This window comes from Monodelphis domestica, chromosome 2, assembly GCF_027887165.1.
Source record: "Monodelphis domestica isolate mMonDom1 chromosome 2, mMonDom1.pri, whole genome shotgun sequence".
NCBI lineage: Eukaryota > Metazoa > Chordata > Mammalia > Didelphimorphia > Didelphidae > Monodelphis > Monodelphis domestica.
The window spans coordinates 498902115-498926952 of NC_077228.1; the positions used below are offsets into that span (position 1 = coordinate 498902115).

Here is a 24838-nt window from a genome sequence, read left to right on the forward strand (position 1 = left end):
TGGTCCACAAGGTGGGACCAAACCTCAGTATAAGGTTTTCTTTATGTAATATATGATTGATGATAGTACAATACAATACAACAAACATTTACTAAGCACCTACTATATGACAGGCACTATGATAAGCACTGGGAATACAAAAAGAGGCAAAGACAGTCCCTGCCCTCAAAGAGCTTACAATCTAATGGGGAGACCACAATCAAATGAATATGAACAAACAAGCTGTATATAGGACATGTAGGAAATAATTGAGGAAAGATACTATAATTAGAAGTTGGGAAGGACTTCTTGGAGAAGAGTCATTATTGGCTTCATTTTAACTTGAAGCAGACTTGAAGTCTGCTTATCATTTATATTTGCTGATACCATAAAGGTTGGAGGTATAGCTAACCTACTAGGAGAAAATCAGGAGTCCAAAAGAATATGGCAAGTTAGAACATTGGTCTTAATCAATAAAGGATAATTTAATGGGGATAATTGTAGAATCTTACATGGGTTCAAAAAGCCAACTTCCAAAAAAAAGTAAAGTGGGGTAGGCATAACCAGACTGGTGGTTAATATTCAAAGGATCTAGAGAGTTTATCTTGATCATAAACTCAGCATAAATCATTTATTAGATGTGGCAGTTAAGAAAGTTTCTCCTCTCTTAGGTCCAATGAAAGAAACATAGCTTCCAGAAGTAAGGAAGTAATGGTTCCACTATATTCTTGATCTGGCCATGACTCATTTGAAGTATTGTATTTGGCTCTGAATACCTAAAATCAGTGAGGATATTGATAAACTAGAGAATGTTAAGAAGATGGAAATGAAGTTGGTAAAGGACCATGAATTTATCCCCTATGAAGATTAGTTGAAGAAACTTAAGATTTTAGCCTAGAGAAAGGAAGAATTAGGGAATCTCAGGCATTATTACTATCTACAAATACTTTATGGACCATCATATAGAATAAGGATTAGAGAAAGGATTAGGAATCCACATCTTAAACCCTAGAAAACAGAAAGAAATGGATGGAAGTAAATGGCACAAAGCAGGTATCTAGCCCAGTGCCATCCATAGGCCTTGTGTCTTCCTCCAGTCTCTCTGTGTGATGGCTCTGCCTTTAGAGGTTACTCTGGTACTAGCTAAGGAGGACCATGGAAGAAAGATGTTGAGGATCTGGTCATGGAACTTTCTCATGACTCTAAAGGAGGCTGCTGCCTCTCCTACCATCACAGGGGATCCCTCAGATGCTCACAAAGTGATAGTGGGTACAATCAACAGTCTTGGGATTGATGCAGCTGCCACTATTATTAATCCAGTTCTCTCTAGAGAAACAGCATTGTAGAACCAAAGCCAATGACCCTTTGTCAGCTATAACTGCCCTCCTTTAATTAATTAATTATCCATAGTTAATTAAGTGGTTAACTATGAGTAATTAATTATTAACTACCATAAATAATGGTAAGTTAAATACTTAATTAATCTGCCATATTTTTGAGATGTTGATTATAGCCTCCAGATTGACTCTGTTCTTGGGACTGTTTGGTTTCAGTTCTACTGTTTAAAAACAACAATAATAATAACTAATATTTATATTATGCATTCTATGTCCTAGGTATTATGCTAAGGACTTTACAATTTGCTCCTTCCAACCCCAGGAGATAGGAACTATTAATATCATCATTTTATAGATGTGGAAACTGGGGTTGAGCTTAGGTAATTTGCTTAGGATCACACAGCTAGGACGTATCCAAGAGTAGATTCAAACTCCCTGAGTTCACCACGTTAGCCACCAAGCTAGACAAACAGAGTTAAGTGAAACCAAGACTGTGACCTCCAGATTCTCAGGAAAGAATGAATTCTAAGCTTCATAGTTTTATGAGAGATTTTTAAGACACTTTGAGACTGGGATGGTGATGTAGGACAGGATGTACCAAATTGGGCAAAATTTTAATCTATCTGAAGGTTAAATAGAGAGATGGTTTGGTTGTGGAGAAGCAGCTTCAGAATAATGATGAGCTGACTAGGAGTCATGAGAGGATAGACTGGAGAATGTCAAGAATTGACTACCACGTGGGAAGTATCTAACATGTGAGGCTTACTTGGCACATGCCTTGGGTTGGGAAAGAGCCTTCTCCTCCCACTAGATGTGTCTCATGGCAGCAGCAAAACCTGAAGAGCCCCTATAAAAGTCGTCTCTAGCACTGGTTCTTCAGATAACCTGCCTCCTCCAAGATTAATCCTACAGTGTCCGTGACCAGGTAAGTGATTCAAAACCCAGTGGACAGCATTTGAAAAGAGGGTTCAAGAGAAGTGGCAGCCCCTAAGGAAAGGGAGAGAGAAGGTAGGGAAGAAGAAGGATAAAAATCGGGAAGAGAGGGACCAAAAATAATAGCAAAGGAAGGGTAAAGAAAATAGAAAAATGAGTCAATGGATAATAGAGATGTACCATCTTTTGTATATTTGTTCTTGATAGCTACGTCTTCCTCAAAAAACACAAGAAATGAGGCTAACATCTCGAGTGAGTGGGAACAATTGTGTTCTGAATTCTTGGAAATTCTGTTAAAGACTAGAATGTCTAAGGACCATTACAGGGAAGGTGACCACCATCTAGATTCTAGATGTTCTAGATTCTAGAACATTTATACTTACATATGAATAGAGATTCTATAGAATTTACCTTCTACAAAATACATGTATGGTTAATATAATGTTAATGATAAAATGTTAAGCCTGCAGGCAACTAGGTAGAGAGCCAGGCCTGGAGAGAAGAGGTCTTGGGTTCAAATCTGACCTCAGACACTTCCTAGTTGTGTGACCCTGAGCAATTCACTTAACCCCAATTAACTAGCTCTTACCACTCTTTTGCCTTGGAACTGATGCTTAGTAATGATTCTAAGACAGAAGGTAAAGTTCATTTTTGTTTTTTTAATGTTAACTATAATTTTATGTTTGAAATAGTATGAGATTCTATAAGGAAATTTTTTTCTCTTGGAAACTTTGGATACTGTTGGTGATTTCTAACATGTGAGAAGCATCCTAGTGTTGTTGTTTTGGTCAGAACAAGTAGTTTCATGCCCCAGTCTTTCACACATGCTGGCTGTGTATCTTTGGGCAAGACAAAACCTATGAATACCCTCTATAAATGTCTTAAATTTTAAATAATTGCTGATCTGCATCAGTAGGAGGAGTTTTTAAGCTAATGAATTCACATATCAGCTTGGTGGGATAGTCCCATTAAAATGGAAGAGGAGGCATCTGAGGTGATGATGTAACTATAACATGAGCACACATCATTACAGAAGGATGAGGTCTCATCAAGGATACAGCAGCCACATGCATTCTCAAACTCAGTCAATGAGTTTCCTTGGACCATCTAGAAAAGAAAACCAAGGACTCTCTGAGATTATCTTTGGAGGATGAAGCTTTCAGATATTGAGAAATAAACAAAACACATGGCTGCTCCCTCATATGGTTATGATTAATGTATTACTAACCAGGTGAGGGAAGTTCTTTCCATAGATGTGGAGCAGACAATGGTCCACTTAGATGGAAAACCTTAAGTAATTATTCTAGTAAGATGGAAAAGATGATGTTAGAGAAGACGTGGCTTTGGATTATCTTGTTTTAGAGAGAAGTTTAGTCATCTCTAACTTTCTAGCCTTTTTCCAAATTGTTCACATGTATTCATAAATATGTGGTTTTTTTACTAATGAATACTGAAATAGGAACTTGAGACTAAGGAAAGGCAAGAGGGCAAATTCTAAAAAGAGGAGAGATGGAGATTCAAGTAGCACTAACCATTTGGCCGTAACTTGGAAGAGAAGAATGAATCCTGAGGGTATCATAAGACTGAGTCCTGAAAAAGAAAAAAAATCTGTGATCTTCATCCATCAGGATCAATCTAAGCCTTCATTACCTGGGTTCTAGGTTCTATAATCCTAACTCTTCTTTGCAAATGTTCATTTCCATGTTTTATATTCAGACCTAAACAAAAAAAAAGAGGAAAACATTTTCAAGTCATTCCATTCTAAAGATGCTACATTGCCATCATATTTAGGTCTGATCCTTAATAGGAACAAATATTTAGCTTAGTTTTAATTGAACTCCTTTAATATCTTTCAGGACGAACTCCCACAAAGATGTCTTGCCAACAAAGCCAGCAACAGTGCCAGGCCCCTAAGTGCCCACCCAAATGTCCTCCCAAGTGTCAGACACCAAAGTGCCCACCCAAGTGCCCACCCAAATGCCCACCCAAGTGCCCACCCAAGTGCCCTCCCCAGGCTCCATGTCCTCCTCCTTCTTGCTGCGGTTCTAGCTCAGGAGGATGCTGTAGCTCAGGAGGATGCTGTGGGAGCTCTGGAGGATGCTGCAGCTCTGGCTCTGGGGGTGGCTGCTGCCTCTTCTCCCACCACCATAGAAGATCCCACAGGCACAGACGCCCAAAGTCTGACTGCTGTGACAGTGGCAGTGGGCACAGCCAGCAGTCTGGAGGCTGCTGTGGGAGCTCTGGAGGCTGCTGTGGAAGCTCTGGTGGCTGCTGTGGAAGTTCTGGGGGATGCTGTTGATCATTTGATTCCCTCTATACCAAGAATCCACCATGAGGTTCCAAAAGTCAACGACTCTCCTTCAGTCTGTGACTGCCTTCTCTTTTAAATAATCTAAGATGTCTGTTCTGTATATCTTGCTATCCAGAAGCCATCGCTGACCTTATCCTTTGCATCTGCCAAATGGTCATAACTATTTGCAACAATAAAACATAATACATGATCCTCTTTATCTGGTGATTATTGTTTTCCTTCCAATACTGAGCCTGTCTCTTTAGTCAGGTTATCTAGAATCTCAAATTCACTAGTTTAAGAGACAAAGTTGTCAGTTGTTTGGGGTTTTGTTTTGTTTTGTTTTTCACTCCAGGCAAGCTGTCAAAGTCAGCAGCTCTTATTTCAAAAAGAGCAAGAATGGATCTTATATTTGATATGCCAGGGAAATAAGATAGCATTGAAGAAGCCAGTAGAGTCTTTCCTGCACCCAATGGAGAATTATCACTATCCCTAAATGTCCAGGATCACTATGGTGGGCTTTCAAGTCAATCAATTAAATAGCAAGCATTTGAATGTACCTGCTATATTGTAGGAAATGTGTCAGGCAATGGGAATACAAAAAATCAAAAGAAAAGTCTTCAAAGAAGTCAACTGTACTGGGAAAAACAACATGTGACTAAGACTATATAGGATGTGATGAATAAATGCAATGTAATTTGGCAAGGTTGAGCAATAGGAGCTCGAGAAACCAGGAAAGGATGTCATGTAGATGGTGGCACTTGTGCTATTCTTCAAGGAAACTGGATTCAAGAGGTGGAGGTGAAGACAGAATACATTTCAGGCATGAGATGGAGACTTTCAAAGCTATGGAGTTAGGACATGGAGTGTCAGATGTGAGAAAAAACAGAAAAGTCTATTTGGCTTGCAATAATAAAAATTAAAATTATGAGGCTGCTAGTAGCTTTAATAACTTTATTAAATCAAAGTAGTGATAGTAATGAGAGGGAACAGTAAGAAAGAGGTAGAGAGGTATTTAGTTTACTAATCTATTGGTCACCATGATGAATTGAAGGTCACCACCAACAAGAATTGATCCAGCCTCCACACTCCAGCCAGAAGACCCCCCAAAGTCCTCCTAGTCACCACTTATAAGCTCTTTTCTCCACCCACTAGCTTTCACAGGATGCATCTCAGGAACTAACTATAGTTTCTTTTTGTTTTAATTTGGAAAATTTTATTTAATTAATTCACTTAGAATATTTTCCCATGGTTGCAAGATTCATGTTCTTTCCCTCCCCACCCTTCCCCACACCCCTCCCATAGTCGACACACAATTCCACTGGGTTTTATATGTGTCATTGATCAAAACCTATTTCCATTTTATTGATATTTGTACTCAGGTGATTGGTTAGAGTCTCCATCCCCAATCATATCCCTATCAACCCATGTGATCAAGCAGTTGTTTTTCTTCTGTGTTTCTGCTCCCACAGTTCTTTCTCTGGATGTGGATAATGTTCTTTTTCAAATTCCTCAAAACTGTCCTGGATCATTGCATTGCTGATAGTAGAGAAGTCCATTACATTTGATTGTGCCACAGTGTATCAGTCTCTGTGTACAATGTTCTCCTGGTTCTGCTCCTCTCACTGTGCATCAATTCCTGGAGGTTGTTCCAGTTCACATTGAATTCCTCCAGTTCATTATTCCTTTCAGCACAATAGTATTCCATCACCAACATATACCACAATTTGTTCAGCCATTCCCCAATTGAAGGGCATCCCCTCATTTTCCAATATTTTTGCCACCACAAAGAGTGTGGCTATGAATATTTTTGTACAAATCTTTTTCCTTATGGTCTCTTTGGGCTATAAACCCAGCAGTGGTATGGCTGGATCAAAGGGCAGGCAGGCATTTAGCGCCGTTTGATAATAGTTCCAAATTGCCTTCCAGAACCAACTATAGTTTCTTAATTTGCCTGGACTGCCCAGAGGGGCAGTGCCTGTGGAATCAGTTTCCATGTCTCCTTGGTTCCTTGGTTCTTTAACTTCCTTTCTCTGAGGGCTTGTCTATACTTGAATGTACTCAGTGGTCTTTGACCTCCAGGTCACTGAGAAATGATGTTAAACAAAGAGACACAATGAAGAGAGAAATTCTATTCCAACAAGCTGGGCCAAAGGGTTCAAAGAGGGTAGTTAGCTACATAATAAATCTCACAAGGAAGGTTAGAACTACAGTCTGAAAGGCTTTAAATGTCAATGCAGAGTTTACATTTTATCCTGGAGACAATGAAGAGATACTAGACTTTAAAGTATTGGAAACGCACTGCTCAGAAAAACATTTTAGAAAAATCAACATCAGGTGGGTAAGAGATGGATTGTAGAGGGAAGAGATGAGTCTCAAAAACTAATTACTGTTACTTATTATTAATTTAAAGTTATTAATAATAAATTATAATGTTATACTTATCTATTGCAAATTCCTATGGATAAGTGATGAAGGTAATAATTAGGATGGTAGCTATGTGTGCAGAATAAAGGGAATAGATAATGATGTTGTAGAGATTGTTGTTCAGTCATTTCAGTCACTGCTCAGGGTTACATAACTAATAAGGAAGATGAGTTTTCCTGACTCCAGACATGGAACACTATCCACAGTACTACTAGCTGTCCCAGTTCTTAGCACCCAGCACAAAGACTGACCCATTTGTTGTTTGTTTATTTAGGTATTTCAGGAGTGTTGTAAACCTCAAAATTCCTTAGACTTATAAATGTTGGAAATTTCACCATTGGGATATTTCATACTTGGAAAATTTCTTACTGATAGTCTATTGGAATGGGAACCCCATTGGCATGGGAGGTTCCTTCTCTTCCCTTCTTAAGATTACTTTAGGACAGAAACCCTTTGCTGAACAATGGAAAGGGCTTTGACCTATGCTTAAGCATAGAACAGGAATTTCTTTGAGTCTTGATTGATTTTAGAATTGATACAATGGAGATACTTGGAATAAATCTCCACTCTATTCAGTCCTAATAGGATTGAGTAAGGGCTGCAGCCTAGATCAAAATTTAATTATTCCAATCTCTACCATACTCAAGTTAACAGGATTTAGAAAGGGCTGTAGCAAAGGAGTAAAGATTTAATCATTTGAAAATATGACCTTCAACAGACATGTGCAAAAGCCAGAAACCTCTGGGCGGTCCTGGGTTAAGCGAGAGCCTCCATTGACAGGGAAATTGATGAAGAGTGATTGGTAGATGTGAGGACTGAGGGGAGGCAACTTGGATGGTTTCCTTAAAGATAGGAGGGTCTGGAGACTGGAGGTGGTTGAGGAGTTTTGGTCGGTGTGGTTCCTGGGCTCGGAGAAGGCTTGCTCTGAAGGAAGCTGAAGGTGGGGGCCTCTGAGACTGTTTCTCCATTTTGGACACGTGAGTAATAGGGACTGATCTCTTTTCTTTGCCCCAGCTATCTAAGGGCTTGGGCCTTTTGGCCCAGCCTAAACAGAAGGGGTATTTAAGCCCTATTCCCTTCTCTCCCCTTTCTCTCTCTATATATATATCTAATTCCTTTCTTGCTCCTATTGTAATTAAACTCCAAAAAAGGCTGACGGCTGACTTGAGTTTTTCAATTAGGAATTACATAGCTGATTCCTTGGTGACCTTAAATTAATATATATCAGTCTTTTAAAGTGATTCCCTTGTAACAGTGTCTGACTCTTCATGGCCCTCTTTGGGTTTTCTTGGCAGGATACTAGAGTGGTTTGCTTTTTCCTTCTCCAGCTCATTTGACAGATAAGGAAACTGAGACCAACAGGTCTAAGTGACTTGACCAGGATCGCACACCTAACATCAAGGGATGGCTTTGTATAAACAAAAATGTTTCTAATAGATAATGTCTCATGGAAACTGTACAAAGTAACTTTCATAATCAATAATACTGGTAGGATTACTTTCTTTAATTTAGCAATTTCTAAAAGAAAGTTTTAGCCAGGCATTATAGCTATAGACTTTTAAGTATGCTATATATTTGGGTGTTGTACATTGGTGAGAAAGTCCCAAGTAGATATATGGTGGAAGCCAAAGAGATTACCTATTGCATTGGCCAGTGACAACAAACCGTTTAGAGGTGATCTGTTGGACCCCATCCTGACCCCGTCCCCCAGATTGAGGGCCATGCTCCCCCACATTCTGAGTGTGCCCCACCTCTCATTACCCCACACAGGGGAGGGAGGAAGCACTCCCATTGGGCTGCTGGGTGGAGGGGCTGATAATGTGAAAAAATGTCCTCAGGCACAGTGGAGTGGGGAGGGGGAGGTAGTTTTGCTTGAGTCCCTCTGCCTTTCTAGTAGTGAACTCTGGAGTGGGGGAGGGTGGCCGAGTGCCCACAGAGAAAGCTCTGCATGCTATCTTTGACACCCATGCCATAGGTTTACCATCACTGGCATAGGCTAATCAACAATTATCTGGCTTTATTCCAAAGTGGGAAAGAAGAGTGATGAGAATAAAAAGAGAGAATCCATATCACACTTAGCTAAAATCCTACTTAATGAAATCCTACTTAATATCTTATAACGCTCCAATTCTTTCTGCTCTCTCCAACCTATGAATTTCCAACCCTCAACATTCACAACTCTCATTTAACTACCTTTCATTTACTATTCTGTGATATTTCTTCCATTTTGTACCTTGTTTGGCTATTAATCTTCTTTGGGGTCTAAATCTTCTCTGCCACACTAGAATGTAAGTTCCATGTGAACAGGAAACAAATATTAGTCATCTGTTGTCCTCTACTCTCAATCTAGTGCCTCACCTGAGACCTTGCACAGAATAGATATTCAGTAAATATGTGTTAACTGACTGAACAACAGAGTTGACCTTTCCAGGGGCACTGCATCTGTTATTACTGGCATGCTTCTTTGCTGATCATTATTTTTGCCTTCCAATTGAGGAGATGATAAAAGAATAGTGAGGTTTTGAAGATTCCAAGATCAAGCTCCTATGGTTTGGGGTAGTAGCCACAGATGTGCCTGAATAAAAACAGGGTCTGTCACAGTGTAATATCAAGAGCTCTCTTGGCTATTTTGTTGCTATCATCCTCACCTCATCCTCACCATCTACATATTCAACATTCTCAGCAGCTATATCACTCTCAGTAACAGTTACATCATCATTGGCATTGTTGGCATCATCATTATCTCAGCAATTCCAATCAAGAATTCCCAAGACTATTTGGAATAACATCAATGAATAAATATTAAGTATCCCAAGTCAACCATTTGGGAAAAAAATCAGTGTTCTTTGCATATGAATTAAAGCAGTCCTTCATATCTGTGACACATATGTCTGTGTATACATGGGTGACATGGTTTGAATGAGGACTTTGAATGGGAAGCCAGTTGTATTAATACATTACTACTGAAAGATTTAGGGATATACTCCCCAATATCCTGTTCTACCTTTTTTAGTTCCTTAAGGGTCTTATGTGTTAGTAAAATGTAAGATTTCAGGAAATCCAAGGCAATTTTTAAAATTACTAGTTCTGTGGTCCCACATCTATGAGTTGTGACATCATATAGATATGAAGACTTATTTGATCAAGCCAGAATTAGAAATATACACAATAATTCTAATTATTTAATTAAATTGTTTAAATTAAATCAAAATTAATTTAGTTATTTCATTTTTTGTTTGACCGCTTTTAGGGAAAAGAATATGATCAATGTGTGGATAGGACTATTACATAGGAAAGGTGGGATGCTGATAACTGATGATAATGAGAAATCAGGAATTACATATTATTTTGTTATTATTGTTGTTGTTGTTATTCTGTAAACAGTAATAATCTTTTCATAGAAAGGAAAAAATAAGAATTGAGAATAAGGAATTTGTATCTAAATTAAGTCAGGAAACAATACAAGAGCACCTACATCATTTTACTGAGTTTAGACTCTATGATCCAGAGTACAGAAAGAACTAACCTCCTGAATACAGGAAGAACTGGAGGATTAAGCTGTCAGTGACATTTGAAATATCATGGAGAATAATAGAAGTACCACAGGATTGGAGGAGAAATGTCCCCCAAATTTGAAATTAGATAAGAGAATGAAGTCTGTCAACTATAGTCCAATCAAATCAAATCCCAAGTAATTAATTTCATTTCTAGGAAATTTCTGTAATATGCTATTAAAAGGGTAAGGGGTAAACTCTAGAAAAAGAAATTCTTACAAAGAGCTAACATGGTTCCATTAGGAAGAGATGATGTTATAATTCCCTAATATTCTTTTTTATAGGGTTATTTGTTTCACAAACATGTGGGTTTGAGGAATGCTCTAAACAAGTTTCGATTTTTAGGCAATTATTTCATTAAGTTCTTTTTAATATTCTTCAGGGGGAAAATACAAAAATTTGGACTAGACAGCAGCAGCAGTTGTTGTTGTAGTTGTTTGTCTTTTATTCTCAAAGAAGACCAATGCCATCACAAGGTGATGCCTTGACTTGTGCCTGAATGGCTACAATGGATAAAGTTCTGGTCTTGGAGTCAGAAAGACTCATCTTCCTGGGTTCAAATCTGATCTCAAATATCTACTAGCTATATGACCCTGGGCAAGTCACTTAACCTTGTTGGCCTCAGTTTCTTCATCTGTTAAATGAGCTAGAGAAAGAAATGACAAACCACTCTAGTATCTTTGCCAAATGGGGACATAGTCAATCATGACTGAAATGACTCAATGGCAACAACAAGGAAAATGGGCATCCTTAGAGAAACAGTGGGCTTCCCCATCACTGTAAGTGCTCATCCAAAGACTGGATAACTACTTCTTTACCATAGGGTAGAGAGAATTCTTTTCAGTATAGTTTGAACTAAATGATTATTGATGCCCCTTCAATGACTCATAAGTCGTCTGAAACCTACCTTAGAATGTTCAAAATGAGGAGACAGAACTCTGAAAGGTGATTATAGGGGAATTGTCTTGGTACTGGCAGCCCTTGGCTCCAATTCAGCTCTGTTGTGTAAACTCTACCTAAAAATAAACCCACTGATTTATACATGTGACAACACAGGCATGAAGGGCTGGGTTCCCTCGGGGAGGAATCAGGTACTTTCCCAGAGATGGCTGCCTGGTAGTGGTGGTGAGCAAAAAAGACCTTCAGATTCTCAAGAAAGATGGATGTCTCAGCATCATGTTCCTGTGATAGCCTTTCAGCTACTTTGGAGTTTAATGGGGAAATAGGACTATGGGAAGCAGCGAGGAGCATATCTCAAATTGGGCAAATACCTCAACTACCAGCAGGCACCATACAGATATGCCACTTGTGAGAAAAGCAGCTTCAGAATGATGATGGTCTAACTGGAAGTCATGAGGGAATGGAGTTACAGAATGCCAAGAATTGTCTGCCACGTGGAACTTGCTTGGCACATGCCTTGGGCCGTGAAAATGTCTTCTCCTCCCACTAGAACTATGTCTCCTAGCAGCAGCAGTGCCAGGGAATCCCTTATAAAAGGTAGCCTTGGTACTAGCTCTTCACACCATCTGCCTCCTGGGAGATAAGTCGTTCACTGTCTGTGATTGGGTAAGTGACTCAGACCTCATTGGGGAGAGCTTTGACTATGAAGCGTCCTGGATGTAGAAAGAGGGAAGTCATCGAAGATGAGAGAAAGATAAAGAAATAAGGAATAAACGGGGGAAGATTCTATCAAGCAGGATGAGAAGGGAGACTAGTGAGGAATAGAGAGGTTTGTTGTGCTTTGAATTTGTTTTAGACTGAGGAGAAATTAGGCTGGTTTTCCACAAAAAAAAACAATAAGATATGGATCTAATATTTGGAGGGGAAGGAACAAGGTGCTATTTGAGTCTTGGGAAACTCAACCAATAACTGGAATATTGAAGGATGTACCCAGAAAGTTGTTAGGAGGTCTAGAACCCACATATTTAATAATAGCTAGAGATTCTACATAATAAATCCTCTTTGTGATACATATATTGCTACAAATATATATTGATAAAATATTAAATCTAATTTTACATTCAAGATGGCATAAAATACTATAGGATTTTTTCTTATAGACTGGAAATTATGTATTCTCAGCAATAATTAATATGATGGAAAATAAGTATTTTTAAATTATTAAGCATTTACTTTTGTGGTAACATGGGTTTATATGTTATAGGTGAATATATGTATGTCTTACATATACATGTATGTGTTTGTTTATATGTGCATATGTAAATATAGATACATACATGTATATTTATCTATGACAGCCTCTGGACTCAGTTTACATTCTAATAGTAGTAGTCTGGTATCATAGTGTAATAGACAGACAACTGTCCTCTAAGGTAAGTTAACCTAGGTTCAAGTCCACCTCTCACACATCCTGGCTATAGGATTTTAGACAAGTCACTCTAACTCAGCATTTTATACAACTTAATTATACTATACTCTAACTATATCTGTTCTCAAGATCGCACCAGTGCATTGGATGGGATGAACCAAACACCAGATCAACCTAAGGGCTTTCTGAGATTGTCCTTAGAGGAGGAAGATTTATGAGATTGAGGAAAAGGGTGTGATATGAGCCACAATATGTGTGATAGTTCCCAAATCCAAAAGCTTAAGGCAAAAAGAGCCAGTTAGACTCCCTCTTCTAGACAGTAAATGAATCATGATTCATCCAGCATTGGTGAGCCTTTCATGAGTTCGAGTGCCTAGAGAGTAAATTCAAGCTGTCTCTGAGCCCCCAAGTGGCTGGACAGAGGCATGCAAAAATATCCTTGGGCATTGGAAATAGGGGGAATGGAGTAGCTCCCAGAGTGCCAGCTCTACACTTCTGCCCGGTCTTTGCCAATGTAGATCTAGATGATACCATTTGTGCTGATCTGCTCTATAGGTCTGATATAGTGTGCATGTGTGTTATGATGAAGTACAGGTGGAGGGAGATGGTGAGTCTAGAAAGGACATTTTTATAACATTTTTAGAATACATATTTAATGTATTTGTATCTAACACATAATAATTAGATCTTTATATAGCATATAATCAATATTATAATACATATTTAAATAAATATCCAAGTTTTCAATTTTTTCCACGTATTTATGTATTTTTTGAATCACTGATGATTTCCAAAGTCATAGTTGTCTTGACCAAAAAAAAAAAGGAGGAGAAGAAAATGTCCAGAGATAGAAATAAGAAAGCAATAACCTTTTGTCAGTATTATAAGAGAGGATTGAAAATCCTGAGGGTGCCATGGTACTAGAATCTACAAGAGAGATCTGTATCTGTCGGGGCCACTGGGGACTTGTTCCTATGGGTGTCTTGAACTAAGTCAGGTCTGAATTTTCTTAATACATAGAAATTCTGGGTCTCAAACTCCATCCCAAACATTTTTTGTTGTAGGATTTTTCTTTCTGGCTACAAACGAGTCCTAGATACTAATTGCCATTTTAGAGGGCATTGATCCCAAACAGAAGCAAATTCTCAGTCTTGATTTGATGTACATTCTCTTATTATCTTTCAGATTGACCTTGCACAGAGATGTCCTGCCAGCAAAGCCAGCAACAGTGCCAGGCCCCTAAGTGCCCACCCAAGTGTCCCCCCAAGTGTCAGACACCAAAATGCCCACCCAAATGCCCACCCAAGTGTCCTCCCAAGTGTCCACCCAAGTGCCCTCCCCAGGCTCCATGCCCTCCTCCTTCTTGCTGTGGCTCTAGCTCAGGAGGATGCTGTAGCTCAGGAGGATGCTGTGGGAGCTCTGGAGGATGCTGCAGCTCTGGCTCTGGAGGAGGCTGCTGCCTCTTCTCCCACCATCATAGAAGATCCCACAGACACAGACGCCCAAAGTCTGACTGCTGTGACAGTGGCAGTGGGCACAGCCAGCAGTCTGGAGGCTGCTGTGGGAGCTCTGGGGGATGCTGTGGAAGCTCTGGGGGATGTTGTGGAAGCTCTGGGGGATGTTGTGGAAGCTCTGGGGGCTGCTGCTGATCATCTTTTTCTCTGCAGCAAGCATCAATGATGTTGAACTATCTAACTAGGGGCCAATAAATGACCCTACCCACATCTGCAGCTGTTATGCCTACCTCTTCATTCGCCTCTCTGAAGTAGCTCCTCAGAAACCCTCATTGATCTTGGATCAATAAGCCTTGTGTTTGCCTAACCTCCATCCTACTGCTCCCTCTTGGTCAGAGACAATATGCAACAATAAATCTACATTCACAGTCCTCTTTGTCTGATAATCATTGTCTTTTCTTCTCCATCAGGCTCTGTTCCTATTGCCTGAACAGAAGTTTAAAATGTTCAGTTTGCCCATTTAACAGACAAAACCACTGATTTTTCTCTCGCCAGTTAAATGGTTTAATTGGGTAGTACAGTTATCCTCCCAACATCATGACTTACCCCATGGTGGTTTTAATATATAGTGGGTCAGCTTAAGAAATTAAATGGAGGGCAAGGAGCAATTAAGTGGCTCAGTGGGTTGAGAGCTAGAAATGGGAAGTTTGGGGTTCATATCTGGCCTCTGACACTTTCCAGCTATGTGACTCTGGGCAAGTCACAACCCTTTTGCCTAGCCCTTACTGCTTGGAGGTAATACACAAATTTATTTCAAGATGGAAGGTAAGAGTTAAAAACAATTCACACTCATCTTCTTGATTTCAAATCTAGCCTTAGACATTTTCTAGCTGTGTGACCCTGAGTAAGTCATTTAACCCTGTTTGCCTCAGTTTCCTCATCTGTCAAATGATCTAGAGAAGGAAATGGCAAACCACTCCTGACAAGACAATTCCAAAGAGAATCCCAAAAAAGTTGAACATGCCTGAAAATAAATTCTTCAAAGGTCCCACATAAAATGAAGAATGTTTATCGTAGTTCTTTATTATATTGCCTCCACCCCAAATATTTTGGAACCTCACTCTATGACATTAACCTATGCATTTTCACCAGCATCACCTGTAAATGTTTACTAATTGATTCATTGACTACAAACACAGATCTGAACAGATACATTTTAGATGAAGACCAAGCCAAACAGAGCTCATGGAAAATGAGAAACCCTCCAAAGAAAGATCCATTCTCAGAGATCTGAATACTCTCAGTCATTTCTAGCGTCTGACCACATAGGGCTCCCAGTAGACCTTAGTCTGTCTTAATTATTTCTACAAATGTTTTCTCTATCTTCTGTTAAGTGGACTTGCTGTCACTGTTGCCTCCTCCTCGAACTCTCTATAGCTGCCAGCAGGTGGCACTAGAATTCCTACTTCAGGGCCATTATAAATGGGGGGAAATTCTCACATGAGCCCTAGCCCAGAGTAGGAGAGGGAAAGAAAGAAAAAAAAAATCCAAGCTGTCCCATCTTGGAGCAATACAAGTCATGCTAAGTGCTAAGGATGTAAGGCAAATCATTATATACTAACACGATATTTACAGGATTTCCTGTAAATAATCACAGAGGCAAAGCATGTGCCTGTCAAAAAGTGGGATTTCAGCTGAAAAGTCAGGGAAGTCAGGGAAGCCAAGGGGAGGAGATGAGGAGGGAGAGTTCCAGACATGCAAGTCAGCCAGTGATGGAGTTTTATGTACAAGGAACAGAAAGATGGCCCATATCCCTCAACTGGAGAGTATTTGGGTAGTGGTGAGAGGAGGGAGGCTGAGGAGAGAGGTGGTTTAAGATGTAAGACTAGTAAGGGGCAGCTGGAAAGCTCACTGAATTGAGAGTCATGCCCAGAAATGGGTGGTTCTAGGTTCAAATCTGACCTCAGATACTTCCTAGCTGTGTGACCCTGGGCAAGTCACTTAACCCCCATTGCCTAGCTCTTACTGTGATTCTAAGACAGAAAGTAAGGTTTGTGAGAGAGAGAGAGAGAGAGAGAGAGAGAGAGAGAGAGAGACAGAGACAGAGAGAGAGAGAGAGAGAGAGAGAGAGAGAGAGAGAGATGTAAGCCTAGGAAGGTAAGAAAGAGGGTTTTCTGTTCACAAGCAAAGTATATTGTATTCAATTTTTTAAAATTTAGCCCAATAGTCAATAAATATTTATTAAGTACCTACTATGTGTCAGGTTCTGCATTCATTACTAGAATTACAAACACAAAAAAATAAAAATAAAAACAGTCTCTGCCATCAAAGAGCATACACCCTAATGATGGAAGACCATACCCAGAAGATATCTGAAAGGAAGTGGGAGGGAATGGAGAATGATAGAAAAGTCCAAAGGAGTGCCTTTAGGTGGAAATGAAAGGATGGCTGATCTGGGTGCCCTCCTTCAATGGAGGCTTTGGGAGACCTTTTCACTCTGCCCTCTAATCAGAGAGGTTCCAGGACAGAGGATACTGATAAAATATGACTCTGATGGCTGAGCTTCACCTTAAATGCTTTTTAGATCCTAGTTAGTGTCTCTGGGTATATAGAATCAAATAATCTAAAACTACTTTTTAGTAATATTTAGTATAGGAGGAGTTAGAGAATGCTCTGGGTTTAAGGGACTAAATTGTGGCGACACGAGAGGCAATGAGTCTCTTCTGATAAGTCAAGATGAATGAAAAAAATGTTCAGAGACAACCAAAAGCCCATTGACATTAGTAATTTCATACACAAGTTTAGGAAGCCAGTTTCTAGGAATGAGATATTAAGACTTTTATGCTCTGATGAGGCCAAATTAAATCTGGAATATTCAGGGTTAGATGCCACAGTTGAGGAAAGTCACTGATAAGCCAGTGGATATATAGAGGAGAATGATTAAGATGGAGAAGGCATTGAAGGGTCATGGGTTCATGCCACATGAAGATGGATTGAAGGTTCAAAGGGGGCATAATAGTTCTCTTATTTCAGAATTAAGAGCAATGGGTGGGATTCTTTCTACTATCAATATCAGCAAATCATGATATGCCTCTCTGTGGCTAAATTAATCTGGGCAAGTTTGAGGCCATCCAGTTACCCTCAACCTGGTTTAGTGCATCCCCTGAAATAGCTGTGTGAACCTGGGCAAGTCACTTAACCCCAATTGCATAGCCCTCTTGCCATTTTTCTGTCTTGGAAGTCATACTAAATCAGAAAGTAAGTATTTAAGAGAGACAGAGTGGAAAAGACAGACAGACAAAGACAGAGAATGGGAACCTAATCTAGGTTGGAAACTATGTGAATGGAAAGGAGACATATATAAAAAATATTATGGAGGCTGATGGCATATATGAATATATGGATATGTGGATATGGAGTGACTGCCAGATTGAAAATCTAGAAGAATGGTCATGTCCCCAAAAGTAATAGAGAAATAGAGAAAAAGGGTTGGTTAGGGAGACCTTAATGGATTCTGTTTTGTACCTCTTGAATTGGACATGCTTATGGTAAATCCAGGCTAAAATGTTCAGTTGGTGATGTACGCTTAAAGCTCAGGAGAGAGACTGATATTAGATCAATAGATTTGGGAATTTACTGCATGGATACAATAATTGAACCTTTGGGAGTTTATGAGATCACCAAATGTCAAACTAAAAAAAAAAAAAGAGGACCTAGAACAAAACCATAGGGTATACCCATAATGGACAAAAATCCAGCAAAGGAAAGTGAGAAGGAACAATTACTCACAGAAAAACCAAGAGCTCTGTCAATAAAACCTAGAGGAAATGGTAAATCCATGACATAGTCAACAGTGTCTAGAATGATTGAAAGCTCAGGAAGAGGGGGAAGCTAGCTGACTCACAGGATTAAGAACCAGCTCCAGAGACCTGGTCCAGGTCCAGGTTCAAATGGGACCTCAAATACTTCCTAGTTGTGTGACCCTGGGTAAGTTACTTAACCCCTCATTGCCTAGCCCTTATTACTCTTCTGTTTTGGAACCAATATTTAGTATTGTTTCTAAGATGGAAGGTAAGGATTCATTTGTTTTTTAAAAGATCAAGAAGGATGGGTAGATTTGACAATTACGAGATTAGTGAAGATCACTTTTGAGATAGCAGTTTCAGCTGAGTGATGATTTTGGGAGCTAGACTGAAGGTTTGAAAGAGAATGAAAAAAGAATTTTGGGCAGCAAATGTAGATGGAATTTTTTAAGTGAGTAGCTAAAAAAAAGAGAAAAAGGATCTAAGATTACCTACAAAATGGTGGAGTTTCACACAGGATTTTTTAAGGATAGGAAACGTGGTAGTAGGCAAGACACCAGTAGATAAGTGAAAACTAAAGACTAGAGGGGACAAGTGGAAGTTAGTGGGATGGGGAAAGAAGAAAAGAAGAGAAAACAGAGCTCTCACTGAATGGCTTACTTTTTTTGGTTAAGTATGAAGAGGTCTTTATATGAGAGGAAGCAGATAGGAGGTATCATAAGACATTTGAGGAGAAAAGAGGTTAAAAAGAAAGTGAGCTCCAAAATAACCACAAAGGACTCATGAAAAAAGTGCTATCCACAGCCAACAAAGGAACTATTTGAATCTGAGTGCAGATCAAAACATGTCTTCCACTATAGATCCTTCATGAGATTTCTATTGTATATGTGACATGTGTGTCTTCTATTATGAAATGAACAACATGGAAAGCTATATTGCATGAAGGTATGGGTATGACCTATATCCGATTATTTACTTCCTTGGTGGGAGAGGAGGGAGGAAGAAAATCTGAATTTTACAGTGTCAAAAACAATTGTCAAAAATTGGTTCTACATGCAGTTGAAAAAGAAAAAAGAAAAACATTTATAAAAAAAAGAAATAGGCACACAGTGAATGTATTTTGCATGATTGATTAACAGAGTTGAACTCTGAAATGACACTCTAATTGTACTTGAAAACCTGCTTCTATACCAAGTCAAATTTACTCATGCTTAATAACTGAGGAAATGATAAAGGGTCAAAGTCATTTTTCCAAAACCATGTTTCTCAGGAAGGACTGCCTGGAGTTCCTGGGTGATGTTAGTGTGAGTAGATGAGAAAGCAGGTTCAAGTGTTGGTCACAGAGGATGTCACAAGCTCTGTTGGATATTTTGGTTGTCATCATCCCCATCCTAAGCATCTAATTAGTCAGCATCTTTAATATCTGTATCAGTGTCAGTGTCAGTGACATCATTACACCAACAACATCATTACCTTGGCAGTCCCAAACATGGATTCCCAGGAATGTTTAGAGCAGTGACTGAGAATAAATGGGAATCTTCCCAAGTTAATCACGTAGAAAAGGACTAATCTCCTTTGCATTTGAAGGATCATTTGTAGATTAAAAATAAATCATTGGACTTTACAGTAATTCTTCATATGTATGTATATAGATGGTTGATGTGACATGAGTAAGGACACTGGACAGTAAGATGACTGTATTGATAATCAATTAATTCATGAGCAAGCATTTATGAAGTTCTATGATCCAGACACAAGGCAAGACATTGAGGACACAAATGCAAAGAACATAGTAATCCTTACTTTCAAGGAACTTCTATTTTGTTGGGTGAAACAACACATACATATATTGGTAAATTCAGAATAAAAAACATACAAACTAAATATGAGATAGGGAAGAAGAATATTGATATTGGTGGTGGTAGAGGGACAGGAAAAGTTCCATGTAGAATGTGCTGCTTAAGGGGCATCTCATAAGAAGAGATGGATTCTATGTCATGAAGGATGACCACTGTAACATCATTGAGCAAGAAGGCAGTTTCCTGTAAAAGGGATGGAGAGAAGACCAATAATAGAAAAGCATGCCAATCCCAGGTTTAGGAACACATACTCATTTCTATTTCAACCCCAATATGTTTCATTAAGTACTGACCAAGGCCAGTTAATAACATGTAAGATTATTGTGGGTCAATAAATAATGTTAATTAATATTAATGTGTTGATAAAATGTAAGATTTCAGAAAATCCCAGAAAGTAGAAAACGGCCAACTCCATGTTCCTACATCTATTGATTATCACATCTGCTGAGTGTAAGACTTCTTTGGTACTGAAGAAAGGCTTAAAAAGAAGTTATTATTGCTTGTTCATTTCTCTATATTAGGGAAAAGAATAGGATGTAAGCAGGGACAAGGCCGCTGCTTAAAATGGATAGGATGCTGATGAATAATGAAAGATAATGAGAAATTGGATCTGTTGACTCTTTTGTTCCAATTTTTCTCTGCCAGGATTTTGCTTTAGTTGGGACCAGAATGGATATGGCAATATCTGTTTCTGGAACAAATATGGCAGTTAGTTGAAAATCCAAAGAAAATAGGTAGATAAAGAACCTAGCTCAACGTGATGAGTTCAAGTTACTTGGCCCAGGTGAATTGTATCCTGGGTAATGAAAGAAATGACAGCTGTGAATAACAAGACACTGTCAGTGATCTTTGAAGATCATGGATAACTGGAGGGGTAGCACAGACCTGGCCAAGAGCAAACTTCTCCCTTGTCGCCAAATGAGTAAAAGTATGGAGCCTTTAGCCTTGAAACTACAGACCAGTAAGTTGATTTTGATTACAGGGGAGATTCCACAGTGGATTGAGGAAAGGTTAGTCTATATCTAGAAGAGGACATAGCAATCACAAAGCACCAACTTAGCTTCATCAAGAACAGTATAAAGTGATAATTACCTCATTAATAATTTTAGGGTGGCTAAATGGGTGGATTAGAGGAATGTTATTGACATAGACTGTCTAGATGTTAAGTATTTAATAAAAGTCATTATTATTATTATTCAAGGGGGGGAAAGGATAAATTGGAGTAGGCAATAGAAAAACTAGAAACACAACAATCCTTGGACCCAAATTCTAGTCTTTCAAGGGGAAGGAGGAAGAAATAAGCATTATGTTATACTACCTGCCAGCATTGTGTTAAGTACCTAACAAACTTTATCTCATTTCACCCCATGAGGAAGGTATTATTATTATCATAATTGTTCTGTTGAGGAAATGAGGCAAACAAAGCTTAAGCGATTTGCCCAGGGACACACAGCTAGGAAGTAGCCAAGGTTGGATTTGAACTGGAGTCTTCCTGACTGGAAGTTCAGTGCTCTCTCCACTGTACTCCATCTACTAGATTCTCACTCTGTTCTTTCCCTAATCAGATGACATAGAAAGAAATACTGTGTTTGTTTCTAAATGATGAGTTTAAGGAAGAACATTGATAGGAAGGACTTTGATCCATACCACATAAGAACCAAGACAAGGACTAAAAAGTGTTTAGCCTGAAGAGAAGACTCAAGTGTCAAGCTCCATATTAGCTGTCACCTGGAAGGGGGACCAAACATGTTCGTTTTGGCCCAGAGGGCCATCTTCAGAGTAATAGGTGGAAGTGACAGAGACCAAGTTAATCTTAATCTAAGGAAGAAACTTTCTAACAACGAGATCTATTAAAAGTCAAATGAGTTTCCTTGGGAGGTAGAGGATAATAGGTCCCCCCCCCCCCAGTCTTCCACCAAACCCTAGACAATGACTTGTCTGATATATGGGGGAAATAAGTAATTTTCAAGAATCATTTGAACTGGGACAGCTAGGCAGTTCAGTGGATTGAGACAGGAAGTCCTGGGTTCAAATACAACCTCAATCACTTCCTAGCTGTGTGTTTGTGGGCAAGTCACTTCATTGCCTAACTCTTAACACTCTTCTACTTTGGACCAATAGACAGTATATATTCTAAGATGGAAGGTAAGACTTTGGGGGGGGGGGTTGTTTTGTTTTGTTTTAAAGAATGATTTGAACCTGATGGCCATTGAGACACCTTCTAATATGAATTTTTGTAACTTTGTGAATGAATTAGAAGCCTCTCTCTAAAGCCTACCTTGCCATGTCCTAGAGTTCACCTGAAAAGTGTGATCGTAATAGGGTTACTGACTACACGATGGACTCTATTTTGTAGACACAACCTAAACATATGCCTAATGACTTAGACTTATGAACTATCTATGACCAGAAGCTTTTGGTAGGGCATATAGGTTGGTAATCAGAAATTTCCCTGGAATATGTGGTGAAATAGACCAGGACCCTTGGAAGTCCAAGAAAGGATGGATGTCTCAATATCAGAGCTTTATGAGACAAGATGGCAAATTCCGAGAGTTATAGGTAGAAGAGAGAAGTGGGGAATGGGGAAGAGTACAAACCCAGTACAAACTGGGAAAGGCATTTGACCATCAACATAAGCCAAATGAATAAAAACAAAACAATCCAAAATAAACAGGTAGACCCCTATCTGTTGAATATCTGCATGATTAACTTAGAACCATGAGGGAATGGGGCTGGGAAAAGAATTGACTGGCACATGGGCAGTTCCTGGCACATTCCTTGGATTGCAAAAGAGCCTTCTCCTCCCACTAGAGCTGTCTCATGGTAGCATGGAACCTGGGGATCCCCTATAAAAGATGCCATGGCAGTGGTTCTTAACACAATCACCCTCCTCAGTGTCTGCGATCAAGGTAAGTGATTCAGTCCCCAGGGAGAAGGGTTTGGAACAGAAGGGGTTCAGGAAGGGAAATGAGAGCCCCAAAGCAGGGGAGTCAAAGGCAAGAAGGAGCAGGGGAGATGAAGAAAGAGGGAGAAAGGCAGAGGCTGCTAGAGGGATTCAGAATAATGGAGGAAAGTCAAACAGCATGAGAAGGGAGGTTAATAAGGAATAGAGGTCTGCTATTCTTTGGATTTATTGGAGACTGATCAAGATCAAGTCTGTCTCCCCAGAAAGCACCAAAGTGTGGGCCAGGTATGTCCCTTTTCTAGCCCAAACAATGAGTTTGGTGAAGCCAGATAAAAGAGGGATAGAACAAAAGACCTTCCCAGAATGTCCTTAGAGGGAGAAATTTTGAGGGATTGGGGATCAGGATGGCTTCAGATTCCTGAAATCAAGATGGTTGATGCTGGTAGAGTCCCTTCCCGAAATGGGGAACTTTGCTATGGTGCTTCCACAGGAATTCTTAACTTGGGGTCTGTGAACTTGTTTTTAAGACATATCAATATAATTTGTTTCCTTTGTAACCCTATGCATTTTATTTAAAAACATTGTCTTGAGAAGGGGCTTCACAAGACTGCCACCTTGATACACATAGAAAGCCAAAAATCTGTAGCTAGACAGGAACTTTGTGTAAATCACCTTTACTGGCTGGTTAAATTGGGGATGGAGTGAGGGATGAGGAATACCCCTGAATCTGAATTATGGTTCTTTGGGTCATAGTTTGATTTCTATGACCGTTGGGGACTTTTTACACAAGTTTGTAGGTGATCATCCTCCTACCTATGGACACTAAAAACAAAACATTGATGATTTAAGGTTTAGGAAAGTGGAAAAGAGAAAAGAGTTCTAAGGCCCAGAAAGAAAGAAGGGTCCAATGGTTACAACTTGTTGAGAAAATGAGAGATGATGAATTCTGAGGATGCTATGGGACTAGGCCCCTTAAGAGAAGGAATCTGGAACATTTCATCCCTCAAATTAAATTAGCCCCCATTTTCTTGGAATTCTCTGCCTCCATGAGACCTAGGTTGATAGATGTCTACCCTATGGTCCCACATTCCAACCCAGGAGAAAAATCTCTGCAGATTTTCTCGTTCTGGATACAAGTGAAATCCAGTCATTTATTACCAAGAAAATATTGCTTGATCATGAATTTAAACATTTTTAACTGAGGTTTGATGTCTCTTCTTTATTGTCTTTTAGGTTGATCCTAAACAGAGATGTCTTGCCAGCAAAGCCAGCAGCAGTGCCAGGCCCCTAAGTGCCCACCCAAATGTCCTCCCAAGTGTCAGACCCCTAAGTGTCCTCCCAAGTGTCCCCCTAAGTGTCCTCCCAAGTGTCCTCCCAAGTGCCCTCCCCAGGCTCCATGCCCTCCTCCTTCTTGCTGTGGTTCTAGCTCAGGAGGATGCTGTAGCTCTGGGGGATGCTGTAGCTCTGGAGGATGCTGCAGCTCTGGCTCTGGGGGTGGCTGCTGCCTCTTCTCCCATCACAGGAGATCCCACAGGCGCAGGCACCAGAGGTCTGACTGCTGTGACAGTGGCAGTGGGCGCAGCCAGCAGTCTGGAGGCTGCTGTGGGAGCTCTGGAGGCTGCTGTGGGAGCTCTGGGGGCTGTTGCTGATCATCTGATTCCCTTCTCCAAGAGAAGCAGCCTTGTAATGAAATCATCGGCCAATTACCTGCATCCCCCTTCCTTTTCTTCCCCCCCCACCCCACCCTGAAGATATTCCATGAAGTAGCTGATCTCCAGGAGCCCTTATGTCTTCTATGCCTTGGATCTACTTGATTTCAGGTCCACTGACTATTTAAAACATTAAATCATTATTTATGGCTTTATCTTTTTATCCTTATTACTATTTATCTTAATTATTTTAAAGTAATATTTAATTTCCCCCCAAAATACACTCAATTTTATCTTGTGAAAATAATCTTTTTCTTGG

The 24838-nt window shown here is 39.6% G+C and overlaps 1 long non-coding RNA gene across 1 annotated transcript; it reads left to right on the plus strand.

Moving 5' to 3' along the window:
* Window positions 1-11637: 11637 nt before the first annotated feature.
* LOC130457529 (uncharacterized) lies at window positions 11638-14734 on the plus strand. Its single transcript, XR_008916818.1, has 2 exons — window positions 11638-12086; window positions 14035-14734. It is a non-coding gene; the product is annotated as an uncharacterized LOC130457529 (long non-coding RNA).
* Window positions 14735-24838: the final 10104 nt, after the last annotated feature.